Raw genomic sequence first — 16,409 nt, 5'->3', positions numbered from 1 at the left:
CCCCTTTACTGATTTTAACATATACATATGAAAAAAATGTGTTTTCAAAAAGTAAAAATACTGAAATTGTGTTTTTTGTGTGTTTTAAAAAAATTGTATTTCCATTCTGTTATTTATGATTGCAATACCAATAGCTTTGCACTTTGACTCCATGAGTTGAAAAAGAGATAGGATTCCATAACATGGCATAAATAGCTGTAAAACATGCACACGTGCAAATACTGCGATGATAAGGTTTTCAAATGAGGGTTCTCTTACAGTACATGGCTACCTACCACACTAACCATGCAAGGATCGAACCATGAGTTTGAATTTACAAATTAATAAATGCGTAAAGGTATATGTTGCAACTTACGTTTTCCTCTCACCAAAAAATAAATAAGGATAAACTGAGAATACGATAAAAAAAAAAAAAAATCGTAAGAGTACAATAATAATATATAACTGGGAAACCTAATTACCTTAAAGAATGAGGACAAGACAGCAAAGAAGTATACCCTGCTATACAGCAGCAGAGAAGCCAGAGGTGTAAAGGAGAGAGCACAAAATATTGTTGCTGCCACAACAGTGGGGCAAACTAGGGGAATGAAATACCACATACATGATGCTGGCGAACCAAACACTACCGTCAGTTCCAAGCTATGACAGACAGCTTCACAGACATCGAAAGTAAGCACAACGTACCCGGTCATGCGCATTACAGAATTAAACCAGGCAACCGCAGTTACTATCACAAGCCTTGTACTGCCAGGTATACGTAACAAGGGTTTAATGGACTATTTTAAGACGGTGACTGAGAAGCTCATCCGGACCCGATGCACTTCCATGCTCTGTTCCCGCCCTACAAACGCAGCTCAAGATGCTTCGACTTGAAATTTAAAAAAGTTAGGAAAGCGATGTACATCAGTTCTACAGGTTTTTCTGAAGTTGCACTACTGACCCACACTATGCCACCATGCATGGCGTGATACTCCCAGCATATTGCATGGATGACTCCAGCAGAATGTGGTGAGGGGCCCTTGAATCTTCCATATCTCGCAGATATCCATAGCTTTTAGACTGAATTGGGGGCCCTGCACCTGTATCATATACTTACTAAAAATCGGATGGCTACTACTAGAAGCAACATTTAAACGCACCTGAGATTCCAAGCCACAAAACAGCCCCCCCCCCCCCCTCCGAACACCCCCACCACCAACAAAAATCTAAGGCAACCGCAGGGAGGGAAGTGGTCTCGATTATTTAGATTTTGGCTCAGTCCTTTTCTGGGACCCCCCCCCCCCCCCCCTCCGAACACCCCCACCACCACCAAAAATCTAAGGCAACCTCAGGGAGGGAAGTGGTCTCGATTATTTAGATTTTGGCTCAGTCCTTTTCTGGGACACCCCCCCCCCCCCCCCCCCCCCCCCCACATAATGAATGTTTGACCCACTGATATCGGAGTACACCGCATCAAGCAATTCTGGAAAAACCTTCCTCTGGGTGCATTTCTGAGGGATTTAATTTTTGCCCACTCACTTCTTTCCATCTGAGTACCTTCGTTTTACAACCCCCTTCCACCTCCTGTCAATTCTCCACCTAGCCCGTTTCATCGTGGCTAGTTTCCCCTCTTGGTCCTGGCTGTGTGCTCATTTCATACAAGTGAATATTCCTGGCAATTTCATTGTGTATTCGTGGGGTGCATTCGTCTACTTTCTGAACTGCTTTGCACACTGCCGTGATGACACTCAGAGTAAGGCCTGTGCTGCACAGAACTGCACCCTGAAGTAAGTAGATACAGAAAAACAATGTCCTTTTCATAACCTGCTAGAACGGGGTTTGTCCTTCAGGCTTTGATGGGCTTTCCATCACGCCAGGCACAGAAGTGAAGAGGTGTTCCTATGCCATCTGTTAGGGAGAGCAGGCGGGGAAATGGCAATGAATACAATGATAAAAAAAAATCAACCATTATGCAGGCAAGAACGAACCCAGGACAAGGTAATAAAACTGCGTTCTGCCTTGAAGGCACACTGCGCCTAACTAAACTCGCTTGAAGTCCATGCTGGTTACATATAAATATCCTTGCTATTAAGAGAGTCTCTGCTTGAGTCTGTCAAGTGGGAAGAAATCAAGGGGTTTTTGAAAAGGCGGAAAATGCTAAAGGGGAGCACCAGCGATACAGGTAAGTAGTCTTTCCATTTCTAGAGGTCCTGTTTCTCTGCTCTTTAAAAGTGATCGGTGCATGATGGAGCCAATTCATCACTGACCAGTGTGGTCACATGATGGCATTATCCACAACAGCTGATGCAGTAAGATTGATTCCCGAGTGGAATATCTAACGTTTACTGTGTTGTGTTTGCACAGCAATACAATTACCCTAAAAATGGCCAACAACCAAAGCCAAACTCAGAAAAGCTGGTCTCCAAAACACATCTTTATCTCACTGCTTAAATTGTAACATACACAAATAAAGTAAAAATAAGTGCAGGGGCTCGAAGGTTAAGAGGTGATCCCCAGTGCTGCTGATTGCCAGGGTTAAGGTCTGGCTAGACTTTATTCCATCCCATGACTCTTTCTTCCACACGCTACATTCTGTCTCTATATCTCACTCGGCTTCTCTTTCATCCCAGCTTCCTCCCTTTATTACTAGTTTCTAGATTTCTCTTCCTCCATTTTCAGTGCTTCTCTTTCTTGCGGGGGCACCTTCTAAAGATGAAAAATATGTCCAGGTCCCAAAAAACGAGTCCTGGTGCCCACTATCTTCAATGCCCAATGACAGGACTTGAAAAGAGAGAAGGACTATTCTCCTTCTTACAGAGGTCAGCAAAGAAGTGAGTCTAGATTTATCTTTGAAGACATTCTTCATTAAAGTTACTAGGATCTTTGAGAAAATCCTCCAGGACCCAAGAAGCAATACCCGATCATTATCAGAGGAGCATCCTCTGTGAGAAATATCCCTGATGAAGCAGCTACCCAACACTGCTTCCCTCTGACAGAAGGCAAGCTAGTTTCAGAGCGATCACCAGTGTAAAGCAACTTTCAAGTCTACACCAGGTTAACAAGAGCACGCATCAACATCTTAAATCCAGGCATGTGACTTAAGTAGAATCCCTTACAAGTGTATTTGTAAAATACCAGTCATTCTAGTCTCTTCCTCCATTGCAGTGGGTTTTCCTCGGAAGGGAGGCTTTAGATCAGAAAAGTATCCTAAATGTAAGATTACGTTTAATTAAGCACTGGTAAAGCCAACAGGTCCGGCTTGCATTTTGAGTCCAGACTAAAAAATAAAAAAAGCCTAATGCAGCAGAAAAATTATAAAAAGAATTGTTTTCCGTATAACATACATCCATGGGATAAAACGGTGTGACGATTCAGTGCCCTTTGAGGTGTAAAATAATGCCTGATGCATTGCAATACAAAGAACCCAAAGGAGGCGGATTGATCCAGCCAATGGGTAGAGACGGTAATACTCCTCTGGGTGGCGCTGAAGCCCCTCTATGTATTTGGTTAAGAATTAGTAACCGGTCATGGCACCTGGGCTGTCAAGCAAGACCCAAATCAGGCCTTGCCTGCTGTGCTGCAAACGGTCAGCCTCCCATGAAGCAATGCAGACTGCCGCGTTTGGACTCAATGTAGTAAAGTACTAATGGAAGATTCGCTTCTGGATACAGTTTAAAACTGGGACAAATATATAATAGGGGGTCACCAAATACAGAGAATGCCTCTTCGAGAAACCAGAACTGGTGGAAGAGTCCCTGAAATCCAACACATGGTGAAGATTCATTGCGTTACAAAGGACTGAGATGTATGAAGTTATCCATCGTTGATGGACAAAGTGAGCTGAAGAAGGCCCGCGGAGGCATGATATAGGGTTCCATCTCTGGGAAGTCACAAGTAAGCAGCACTACACCGAAACGCATAGCACTTTCACAAATGGTTAGACTGTTCTACCAGTGAAAGAGCTAGTTCTAACTATAAATTTAAAATCCACAATGAAGGCTTGAACTTCTTTGTTACATTGAACTGTAGCCCCCAATTGGCCAATTCTACAAGACAGTTTAAGACTTCTCTTCACAATCTGTCTTTGAGCGAGCTTTACTCGTAAGAGGTCAGGATATTCGGTGGGTGTTGCACATTTTTTCCACGGTCTATAAAAATAACAAGAACAGTCTGGTGAAATTCCAAAGTGTACATGCCCAATTATGGTTTGAGTCCCAAATTCGTTCTAATTTGTTTTTTCTCTTCAGCAGCTTTAAACTGTGGTCAGTAGGTAACAGTCTATCCTGTTTTTGTCAGAGCACACTCGGTACATTTCAAAGGTGTGCTGCACAGCTGGTGATTAAAAGGATGTCTCCGGCTTTGCACACCATCACTTCTCCTGGGGCGGTTTCCGACGATGACCCAGAGCAGAATTACAGGTTTCAACACATTCCGACGGCTACAACGACAAACGTGAAATACAAAACCAAGGCAAGCAAACCCTTGAAGCAGCCCATCCTTCGCACTGAAAAAAGCATTCCTTTTTCTTTTTAAGCGGTAGGCTGATAATGTTCAGAGCTTTCAAACCCAAAATAGCCTTTTCTGTTCTTGAGGTGAAAAATGGAAAGTGGGAAAACTACGGTGTTCGGCTATTTTGTTTTTATATTCAAACACTTGTCAGTTTAAACTTCAAAAGCAAAATAGCAATACACGATTGCAGGAGTTTTATGTCCAATGCTGATTTTATTGAGCAGGGCAACACGTCTCACACCTAGGAGTATGTGGGAGTGTTTGATGAAGTCCAGCCATGCTGATAACCCCAGCTGACGGTGAGACTACTCCCACTTTATTTAAATATTATACTCTTTTGAAACAAAGGTATGAACATGCACCTTTTTAGGTCTGCTTTTAGCCAACACTTTTTGATTTATTAGAAAAATGTATACATATTTATATATAAAGCTTACTTGTAGGGGCTTTCAGCCAGCCCTCATCTTCCATTGGACTGTTGTGGTATTCACATTTTTCTTCCACCCACTACAACATGGGGCAATGGGTCAGCCCACTTCGGTCACTGTGGGTGTTGGCATCCTGGTCTTTCACAAGGAGTGCATCCGCATACCAAGTAGTTCCCTTCAGTGCTAGAGACTACTAAGGAAATGTGTATTATCTATGACCAAAGCAATACTTTTCCTCCCAATTTTGTATTTATTTTTAATATTGGCTAGGGCCCGGCAGCTGCAAAGCTAAAAGGCCAACACCAGCCCATCTGGCTTTGTCATAGCTTGTTTCAGTGGGGGCTGCCTGGTTGGGTTTAGAGAGGAGTAAAGTTCTAGCCATTAACTTACATTACCAGTACCTTAGTTAATTAAAACCATACATGCGTCATACAACAATCACCACAAAATCGATCATCATGTGAAATTCTAGTTAAGACCGGTATGTCTGGTAAAACACTCCATGAAAGTCATTGTATGACGTTGAATAACAGGATAAAAATAAAGTGTGTAATGCAATCATTTTTCTGGGCAAACAGTTTGCTTAGAGTTGCGTGATTATTCTTAACATAGGACTATTATCAAGTCACAGATAAGGCCCCCCTCCTTTTGATCTTACATTTATTAGAAGCGGTTGCGGTGCTCAATGATTTTTCTACAATACAGATAAATATCACAAATCGCATAGAGAGCGAGCGCGATGCTCCACTTTAAAGCATGCCATGACCGCCAGTCTACAGAAGAGAATGCCCAAAGAGCTAAACTGAGGTGCCAGGACCTAAATAAGGCATTTCTGCATAATGTGTGGTCTTTTATCAAGCACCCTCTTTAAGACTCTCACTAAATTGAGTCTATGATTGTGCTGGTTGATGGGCATCACCTGTTATTGTCTTCTTGTGGCACCCTCAAAGTCATGGGCGCAAGGTGGGGTAGAAAGATATAGGCCTGAGAACTTCCTCTTCAGTGATGAGAAACCAGAAACAATTGGGGAAACTTATTAACAGGATCTTCTAAGCAGAGCCACTGAAACTGTGCATTCTGTGGCCACAGTGTATTTATTTTGTACAATTATGGATTTGCCCACATAATTATCATCTGCTGCATAATTTGCAGATTTTGCCCAAAAAATTGTTCCTAGCTCATACAAACCAGAAGTTACTAAAACAAAGTGACACATGTTGCCGCGTGGTAAAAGTCTCCTCGTAAAAGTCGACTGGTCATCTTTTGCTGTATTTGAGAGTTAAACTGTTACTAATGAGGTGGTATCTTTGCACAGACAGGATTAACTTATGTAAAAAAAGACAAAATATTGCAGTAATACGGTCACAAAATGTGCGGCATTAGGCCACACAATTTTCTTTTTCTTGCCACATAATTTAGTCAACCCTGACACATAATTTGACATAATTCTCGTGGCCTTTCTCTAAACTTGTTGTCCATCTGCAAAAACAATGGCCGAGGCACACGGTCCAGTCCTTCCAGCCAAATAATACAACTGGCCCACAGCATTCCCTTTCTCCAGTGTCCTCCTCATCATCCTATTTCAAATGTTCCCCATTCATTAGTCTCAGTTTGGACCATTGCATCTTTAAGAATAAATACATGGGGGTATGGCATTAACTAACAAGCTAGAAAGCACCTGTCAACATAGGAATCCTATCCCACATGGGCAGTGTCGGCGATGTACCAATGCACACACAAATGGCAGAATGGACAGGCCAGGCAATCGTCTAAAAACTAGTATGACATTGATTCTAAACACTCGGTTGGAATGCCTGTCTGCTAGTTCATGCCTGCTGGAGTGTGAGAACTTCTACTGCGTTTGACAATGTCTTTATTTTTATCATTGTTTTTATTGAACTTGTATTTTATGCTTGTTTTTTGATAATGTAAGATGGGATATGCTTCTCCAGGTTGGTTTTCTTTTCCGCTCACTCATAGATGCTTGTTTTATTTTGGCTACATCCAATCTGATATTCTGGGAATAAGAGAGGGGACTCCTTATCCGGCAGCGGCCAAGCATTTTTGCCCCAGACTTGTTTGCACAAGCTCAGTGCAAACATTTACAAAGGCGTCTGGCACGGGCGTGCGCAAACACCCCGGCAGGGAAGGGGTTACATTTAATACTCCCATGTCACTCTCCAGGGGTTCTTGATGCAGCCTAGGATGCCCGCGAATGGTCAACAAGGCCCTCTTTTCCCAGAATAATTGATCTGTTAAACAACAGAGTGGTATTTTGCATTACAAAGGCACATGTCGGTGTTTAACTCAATCTCGCTATTGAACAATTTTCTGAGAAATATTCTGAGAAAAGGCTCTCATAATACGAAATCTTTCACGTACCTCCGCGCACTATTTAATCATGTTTAATTCGGATATGCTTAGCAAGATGGGTAAAATTAAATTCTTGACTAAATCTTCATATTTTATCCTGCCATTTTGATTTCATATCAAAAACCTCTGGTTAACAGGAGCTTAAGGAGTCGCCTTTGTAATAATGGCTATCCACATCCTAAGGTGAAGAAAATACATAAAGCCTTAACTGAGAATAGTTGTATTCTTGCCTTATATTACTTGTATTCATACAACACGCTTTATGCCACAAGTTGGGTCTCACAGTGCCATCAGGGGGCAGTACCTTTTGAGCCTCGGCTTTATGAGCGGTCACGACAGAAGTGCATTTCTGGTTCTTTTTTGTTTATTAGATGTGTTGTAATAATTAATTCAGCGGCAGGTCCTGGAGTTTGTGGGCTTTAACGGAGGTACTGAATAGTACTGCGTGGCGGTACTTATATCAGCCGAGGCTGCAACGCGCTCCATGAGACTGGCTAATTGGGGAACCTGTTTGAGTTCTTGGCTGGGAGGTTAGTGTGGCACCTTAGGTTCAGAACGTGCCCCAAACATAATTACAACAAACATGGTTGCACTGATGTGTAAAAATGTGAGAAAAGGAACTGTCTCGCATGCTTGTTTGTACAGTTTCATAAGGTGTGGTCATATTGTAGGTATCAATTTTTTACTGTGTTATGACATTCGAGGTGATTGTCTGGGTTAAACGCCTTATCCATTGTCCGGAATGCTTAATACATGAGTGAGTCAACTGCCTTACCAAAGGAGTTGTGATCCGGGATATCCACCTATCAGCCTATCTGACCTGTGGTGGTGGTTTCACTGAGGATAGCTGAGATGGGCCTCGAACAGACAGTGAAGTTAGCTGCACACCCTACTTGACATTTTAGATGGCTCTGTCAAACAGGAGCCTTGTTCAGACAGGTATTTTCACATTTCCGCATTCTCTGACTTGAAACCAGACAGGATTCCTTCCTAAGCCTCGGGGAGCGGACACCGGCATGTGTTGTCACTTAAGTAATTTTGATCATACCAGACTCTAATGTTTGCAAACACATACGAAGAATGCCGTCCACATGCATAGCATGCTTACGTTTTTATAGGCATCCCCAAAACACATGTATCCAATAACAGATAAAAGGACACTGTCTTGGGGGCGCATCAAGCAATAAATGTTCAGATAAATTGTTTGAGACTCTTCAGGAGCTCAGCAATTGCGTGCAAAGTAGTTAAAAAAAAAAAAAGCTAAGAATGTGGCCGCTGCACGGAGTAGTCAAGTTGGTTCCTTAACATACTTCCATTTAACCATAAATATACCAATTTACTCTCATGTTCTGTGGCTTCTCCTCGAAGATAGTTTCCCCATCATCTTATTCCCAGGGCTGCAAGCAAAATATTCTGCTAAATACATTTTTTTACTCCCAACAGTATGTGCATATGTGGCAGGTGGCCTCAAGATCCAATCGCTTAATATAATTAGTTTACAATAATTGGTTATATGTATTTACAAAAATCTCAAAAGGTGGACCATTCGTAAATTTTGTATTGAAGTCTCAAAAGTGAACCAAAAGGAACAACAGGCAATCGTAATAGATACTGAATTACCTGCTTCAAAGAGGAGCTCTCTAAATATCATACAAGGAACGTTCAGACTTTATTGGAAAGTCTATGATATCATTTCCCACGCTACCCAACTGGTTTACTAATTACAACTTTGAATCTTTCAGAGTGGTCCATCGAGCAGCTTTCTAGAGCTGTGCCACTCACAAAAAAACAAGTATGCTCTGTTAAAAGAATTCAACCAAGGGATGAGCTCCCCGCTAAGATACTTCCAGCTGACCCTTCACCGAATGATTACCCGCACAACTTACAGTGGCCATATTCTGAACTGCTGTCTTCCAACACAATACTCAAATCAACACAACAGGCTAGAACATACAACATTTGTACTTGTAAAGTGCACTTTCACCCAAGGGTATCTTGGCGCTCAATAACAGATGTTTATTGCATGCACGATCATGACAGCCATCAGTTATCCACTCCACATCGCCATAACAAACACTCAATAAAAAATAGAATCTACAACAATAACACGCTGGATCAGAATGAAAAAGAAACTATAATAATCACTATAAAAGCTTCCTTGTCCAATTAAACAATGGCCTTCACTACACCGGGTCTGATTAGCCAAACCTTACTCCTTAATGTTGCTACTGTAAAAACAACACAAGATATGGTTGTACCTCTACACAAAAAGGAAGAAAAATCAATGGCCAACAGCCTAAAATCACTGAAAACAAAAAAACCAGACTCAGCAGCAAGTAATTCCACACCCACAACATTACCCAAGAACTACCAAAATGTATACCTTAAATCTGTCTACACAGCACATATTCACTACTTCAACTCTAAGATGACGGGAAAAAAATCCTCCAAGTGAAAATCATCTTGACGAATCTAGCATGGCTAAGCCCTTAAACCTAAAATCTATGGAACAAATTATTAAATTTCTTTAACAAAATCAATTAATCTGTGATAACATTTCATAGAACCCCAAAATTACTACCCCATTTATACTTGTATGCCCATTAACTAACCCAGTATTCTCACTCACATTACTCTACTTAAACACAACAAAAGAAATCAAATGATAGAACCTACATGACTGTGGTCTAACATGAACACTGACCCGTTTATTTATTTATTATTTGAGAGTATTATGTAGCCCTAGCTAGACCCGAAGGAATCAGAGCGCTTTACAACACTAAATGTTCACAACACAGATAACAGGTATAGTAGACCGGTATGCTGCACAATGTGAAATTAACTGCCTCAAGATGCACAGTGTTACCAGCAGGAACTGTGTACAGCTTCTTGTCAATGCACTCCAGCTGGAATTATAAAACTCAAAATAACAATAATAATGTGAAAAAATGTGAATGATATTTGATGGACAACAGAATAACGGACCTGTTTTAATGAACAAGTTACTTACCTTCGTTAACGCATTATCTGGTAGAGACTATCTAGCTGCGGACTCCCCACCCCGAAACTCCCAGGCACCAGGCCGGATGATTTCAGGAAGCAACTAATAAAATGGGAAACATACATGACCTCATCAGTGTTGTCTTTACACTAGCAGGGCTGAGCACTGATACTTTCCCTAATTTACATCCTTCCTAGACAACTAATTACAAGAGCTCAAATTGTGAATATTCTCATATTCCTGATAATCACGTTTTCCGCAAAATCAACGAAAAAATTAAATGAAAAACACGATAACCGCATCCACCACCACTTGTTAGGGGTGCTCAAAAACCTCACCAACAAACGAGATTAAAAACATGTTCACTTTCACTTTATTTGGTTAAAAATAAACTATTAAAGTACAATAAAAACATCCGGTTAAGACATTGCCAACATATGTAGTACTTCATACAAACCGGCGTTTTGTGTACAATGCAGTGTGCAAGATAAATACAACGTACAGTTAGGGAACTCACTCAACAATGACCTGCCAACAAAAACCTCCAGTTAGTCTGCTATGTTAACAGGGATGTTCGGGCCACCAATAAAAAAATATAAATACACAGCATCGCACTAATGAAGATACAAAATATCAACTGGCTGTACATATAACAAGCATTTGCAATGCAATAGATCTTGCATTTACGGAAGACCTATTACATTGTAAATGGCAGGCTTCACGGACAGCGCGGGGGGAGAAGGCACGGACAACGGGAGGGAGGGGGGAAAAAGGCACAGACATCAGGCCGGCGGGGGGGTTCGAGAAGGCGTGGACAACGGGAGGGGGGAGAAAGCACGGACAACGGGAGGGGGGAGAAAGCACGGACAACGGGAGGGGGGAGAAAGCACGGACAACGGGAGGGGGGAGAAAGCACGGACAACGGGAGGGCAGGCAGGGGTATGGGGAGAAGGCACATCAACGGGAGGGAGGGCGGGGGAGAAGGTACGACAACGGAAGGGAGGGCGGGTGGAGAAGGCACGACAACGGAAGGGAGGGCGGGTGGCGAAGGCACGACAACGGAAGGGAGGGCGGGTGGAGAAGGCACGACAACGGGAGGGAGGGGGGAGTAAAGAAGGCACCAAATCATGTCGTGCCTGCAGTAGGAGAACCTCATTAAAGAAAATAGTGCTCACAGTCTAAATAACACGTACCTTGTAACAACCGAAGTAAAGGGCCATTCACCACGGGAGGTGACAAATGAAGAGGAGGCGGTACTAAGGGGGGACTAACAAGCCTATTGATGAATCAGAAGCCAGCATTTAGGACGGATAATGACAAGCCAATGGAAAATAGGAGTGGAGTGTGGGCGGGCTTCTATTACCTACTCTTCTACAATCAGTCTCGCAGAGCAGCGCATGCGCGCTGGCTCTAGGCTCGACCTAAAAACTATAATAGCGACAAAATGTATTAAAGGATAGATCATTTACAGTCTACAAAAGTAATGGGTGCCTGAGCAATAGGGCAAATTTAAGAAAAGTGACAATGCATACCTTGGGTGTGAGAAGCATCTGCAGATATAATCGTGCCAGGATACATCTGGTCACAGAGGCACCTCTAAGAAGCGGAAGTAAAAACCCTCTGGTATCTGGTATAATTACAATAAAACCTACAGAAAAATACAAAGTGTGCCAGTATTTACAGGGAGTGATCATCACGGGTGCAGACGAGAACAGTTTTGGGGTCAACCTGACCCAGGGGAAATGAGAGACGACTCCTAATCTGACTTAACTTAAATCTTGTCGATAACACCCTAACCCAGGCACTTGGCACAAACTCCTGATACGGTTCCATCCCTAATGTGGTTTGAACCATCAGGTACTCTCTATTAGCAGGCTTCCTCAATTCAGACAGCCCTGTTTCCAGTATTCTGTGTTACCTAAAGCTAGAATTAACCTAACTTTTAGCCCTCATGGATAAATTGGCAGGCACAGAAAAAATATCAGGTCTACCTTACTTGGCACAGGTATCCTTAATGTACTCTAGCCAGGGGAAATGATCATCCTTGTCAAATAGGAGACAGTCCATGATAATCTCCTTGTTCAAAGTGGCCTCTGGATTAATCCCAAACAGTACACCATAACATTAAGGGGGCCAAGTTGATGAAGCCAGCCACATAGTCCTAGTTCTTTGTGAACAGCATAGGTCAGTGACCCTGGTGAAACACTGAGGATGCGCCTACGTACTCTATTTTCCTCATCCTGCAGATATGTGGCGACTTTATAACTCCAACAATCCAGAGCCATGCACTTTCTATCGAAAATTTTGGTAAGGGCGGTAGGCTTATTTCCAATTTTGGAGGCCAGGCTGAAAAAAATAGGCAATAGCGTTACAAATTTTCAGCCTTCCCTATTTTATGCTGTGGGCTCAAGTCCCCCACGGTAGTCAAATGTGACCCTCCCCCCCCGATATGGTATTTCATAAATTCTTGCTATTAGGATGCCCCGAAGGGCAAAACATTGCGACTTCAGGTGTTTGGGGCCATAAGCGATGACCAAGGTTTTGGCTAAGTTTGTAGCCAGACCTAAACCATCCATAAAACTAACAAAGGTGTCAAGAAGTGACTGCAGATCATTAGGTGTTCTTGACATTAAACCAGCATCGCCTGCTTATAGAACGACAGGGGCAGGCTGGCAATTAATGGTCGGCATGTCCCTGCCCTTTCCAACTAGAATAGAATCCAGGGTGTTAATATATAAAAGAGATAAGATAGGTGCCACTACGCATCTCTGCTGTACACCTCGACCCAGGCCAATACTCTTTGCATGGTCACATTTAGGCCCAAATCTAATGGAGGCGTTAAGGTCTAAATGAAGGGCACATTGAAAACACACCAGGCCACTTTCTACCTCCATGGATTCTAACATATCCAGCAATTTGGATCTAACCACGTTATCAAAAGCACACACAAGATCCACAAAGACTAGGTAGATAGGATCACTTTAGCTGTAGTACATTTGCTAATTTATAGTTTCAAATTGAGACACTGTGTGCCCAAACCGGCTCTAAAGCTGTACTGAATATCATAGATAATTTGTTTATCAGTGACCCACAACATGATTCTGTTAAGGATAAGCCTGCTAATAACTTTCACGGATGAATCAAATAATGAATTTGGCCTACAACAGCTAGGGGATGCCTGGTTCCCTTTGTTAAAAATGAGGACAATGATGGCTGACTGCCACGACTCAGGCAGGCCGGTCTCGCTAGCTGAGTTAGCATAATTTGTAATGATAGGTGCCCATAAATCCACCTCTAGCTTCTAGAAATCCATGGGTACCCCATCAGGCCCTCAGGCTTTGTGCATCGGACTTTCACAAATGGCTTCACCAACTTCACCCACAGAGGATTCACTACCCAGGGAAAAGACTGGCACCCCGGTTTCAGATTCCTGACTATGTCAGACGTGAGGTACACTTGTCTGAAGTGAGGGTGGCCTCCTTCTCTGGCTGTTGATGGGCAAAGACAGACTTGCCCTTGGCCTGGCCTTTGCCCGGGTGCTTCCCACGCAGCAGGAAGGCGTAAAAGCGCTTTGTAGCACAGCGTGATGCTGGGGCCACCTCCTTCTGCCCTCTCCTTGCCCTAGAGGATTCTGGGACTGGTAGTCCCTGCGCAAAAATGCAGCAAATATGTTTTGCAGCCCTCCCCAACTTTTACTGATGCATGGACTGGCTTAAGCTTTCTCTGACCTCTAAAAGAGAATTACAAATACATCTCCTTCTGTCTAACCTCTTTACTTCATCCCACCTCCAAGTAATCACCCTTCGTATTAAAATCAAAAGGCTATCTTCAGCAAAGTTCTAGCACGTAATGCTCAGATCCCCCCGGTGTGAGCACCTCCAAAATCCCCTTCATCTCCTCAATAGACGCCTGTCTTTCATTTCCCAAGAAGTCAAAGCAGGCACAAAGTTTAATTCGCAATAGCCGAAATTAACTCTCCAAACGGCTTCGGCTGAGGCGGTGCAAAGACCCTGGAAGGTGTGTTTGGGAGACTCCGCCCCCCCAGAGGGAGAGACTGCAGCGAGATGGTAATGGCGAAGCACGCTGAGAGCGCGAACACGAACACAAAGCTAAACAAAACCTGGAGCTAAAGGTGTTCGTTCGTTTCATTCGTAGCGACTAGTGCCCAGTTTGGGGAGCTCTCGGCGTACGGACGGTGGAGGGCCATTATTGCTGCCTGAATAAGGAAACAAACGTGTTGATCAGCAGAGCGGAGCTGCAGGAGTGTATTAGTGGCAGACAGATATTGTGCACAGCCAGGTACCGGGCTGGAGGGCTGGAGGGCAATTCTGTATTTTTGAACTTACTCTTAAGGCTGTGGAGAGATTGATGGGAATAATATCAGAAAGCAGAAGCTATTTCGGAGTATCGGCTTAAGTCTTTCTCTCCTTTGATATTTAAACTCTCTGAACTGAGCTGGATTGTTGTTGCTTTCCTGCCCCATTACTCACGCCGGTCCCAAAGCACATTACATTCAGCGGGAGCCGGAATACGGAGGGGTTGTGATCTCTGATCTGTGATCTGTAGGAGGACCTGGGGTGTGTCGTGTGGAAGCTGGGCTGCGAGCGTGGAAGCAGGGACTCCATTTCCCAGGAGTCCCTGTGAGCCCAATCTGTTCCACCTGGGCCGCTCTCCCTGCTTGCCTTGCCCACCCGTCCCTTTTCCTTCCTACTTTAACAAGCCATTACCCCCGCTGTGCACGCGGGAGAAGCGCGAAGCCCGGGCCAAGGGCAGGGCCATCCCTGACAGATCAAGACTGGGCCGGGCCATTCCTCCTTGCCTCTGGGCTCCAGGCCCCTCATTCCATCTGAACTATGTCTGGCCGGGAGCTTAGAAGTAAGTCCTCGATTGTTGGGGGCTCCATTGCGGGAGGCATGGAAAAATTCCTGACTAGAGCAAATTCAATAGTGTCCAAAGAAATCTTAGTACTGGAAAAACGCATGTCGCAAGAACTTACTGCAACTAAAAGATCTTCACTGGGACCAATCGCTAATGCTATAACGCCGGATAGACACTTGCCTACGACGGATAATGTACCCTGTATAACCAAGCAAAATAGCACCCCTGGAGGGGAGGAGGATAACTCTCAGGATCTGGACCTTTTGGTTAACGAAATATTGCCAGAAATTGATTTAATCCTCGACAATGATGTGAACTCACCCATTACCCCAGGGGTTGCCCCTAATAATATTATGAATCTAGGGCCTAGAGAAGGGACTATCCCAAAAAGGAAAAGAGTCTATAATAAGAAAGGAGGAAGTCTAGCGAATGTTGCCAGGCAAAATAGCAGTAATATCAAATCAGGCGGGCCTGCTGCAGGGCTACAAGATTTGGGTAGTGGATTGGTAGACTTGACTTTGCCCCCTCCCGTTACCCATATCCCAGGCCAGCATGGTACTGCATTGACCCTTGAAAATCTGGGAGCACTATTTAAATCTATATTATACCCCCTAGAGGTCAAATTGGAACAGATTGAAACTAGATTGGGTAACATTGAGAGAGCAACGTCCACTTTAGTAGCAAGACCTATTCCTGCCAATATTTCCAGTACAATTATTCCTGAGGATGCTCTCCCCCCCTCAGCTAGTAGTTTGCCTATCCCCAGCTGTAGATTGCCTGGAATACCGGGCTCTAACCCTCTTCCCTTGGTACCTCCTTGGCAGTCGCCGGCCTGCTCCCCGGCAGATGACTGAGGTAATGATAACCCGGGGGTTACAGTTACAGACAGGGGTAATAGTGTACCTCCAACGTCAGTGAAAGATATCAGGGCTGTTAAACCCCGATCCCCGGACTTCCCCCCTGAAGCTAACCGCTTTATGGTGGTCTTGGCGGGTGTCCCAGCCCTAGAAGAAGGGGAAGATGAATCATTTACCTCACTTAAAAGCAAGGTTGTCAAATGGCTTAATTGGAACAGACCCCTGCCACCCCAGCTGTCTAGCGAGATCATAATGCTAAGAAGGGTACCTTGGGTGGGAAAGCTGGCAAAAACTATAAATGGGGATTGTATAACAATTAATTTTAGGGACCCCAGAACAGTTCACCATATTTGTGCCGGTTTTAATAGGTCTTTTGACTCCACT

The 16,409-nt window shown here is 43.7% G+C and overlaps 1 protein-coding gene across 6 annotated transcripts in view; it reads right to left on the bottom strand.

Moving 5' to 3' along the window:
• Positions 1-16,409, bottom strand: part of DAAM1 (dishevelled associated activator of morphogenesis 1) — a 579,575-nt gene that overhangs the window by 401,492 nt on the left and 161,674 nt on the right. For 2 of the 6 annotated variants that reach the window (XM_085626090.1, XM_085626094.1), the window contains exon 4: positions 10,300-10,392. The exons of the other annotated variants lie outside the window; for them this stretch is intronic. The gene's annotated coding sequence lies outside the window, so the exon portion shown is untranslated. The remainder of the gene's footprint in view (positions 1-10,299; positions 10,393-16,409) is intronic. 6 annotated transcript variants of the gene reach the window in all.

Source organism: Triturus cristatus, chromosome 9 (genome assembly GCF_964204655.1).
Source record: "Triturus cristatus chromosome 9, aTriCri1.1, whole genome shotgun sequence".
NCBI lineage: Eukaryota > Metazoa > Chordata > Amphibia > Caudata > Salamandridae > Triturus > Triturus cristatus.
Note: the sequence above shows the minus strand (reverse complement) of the source record. Positions and strands in the feature narration are given on the sequence as shown.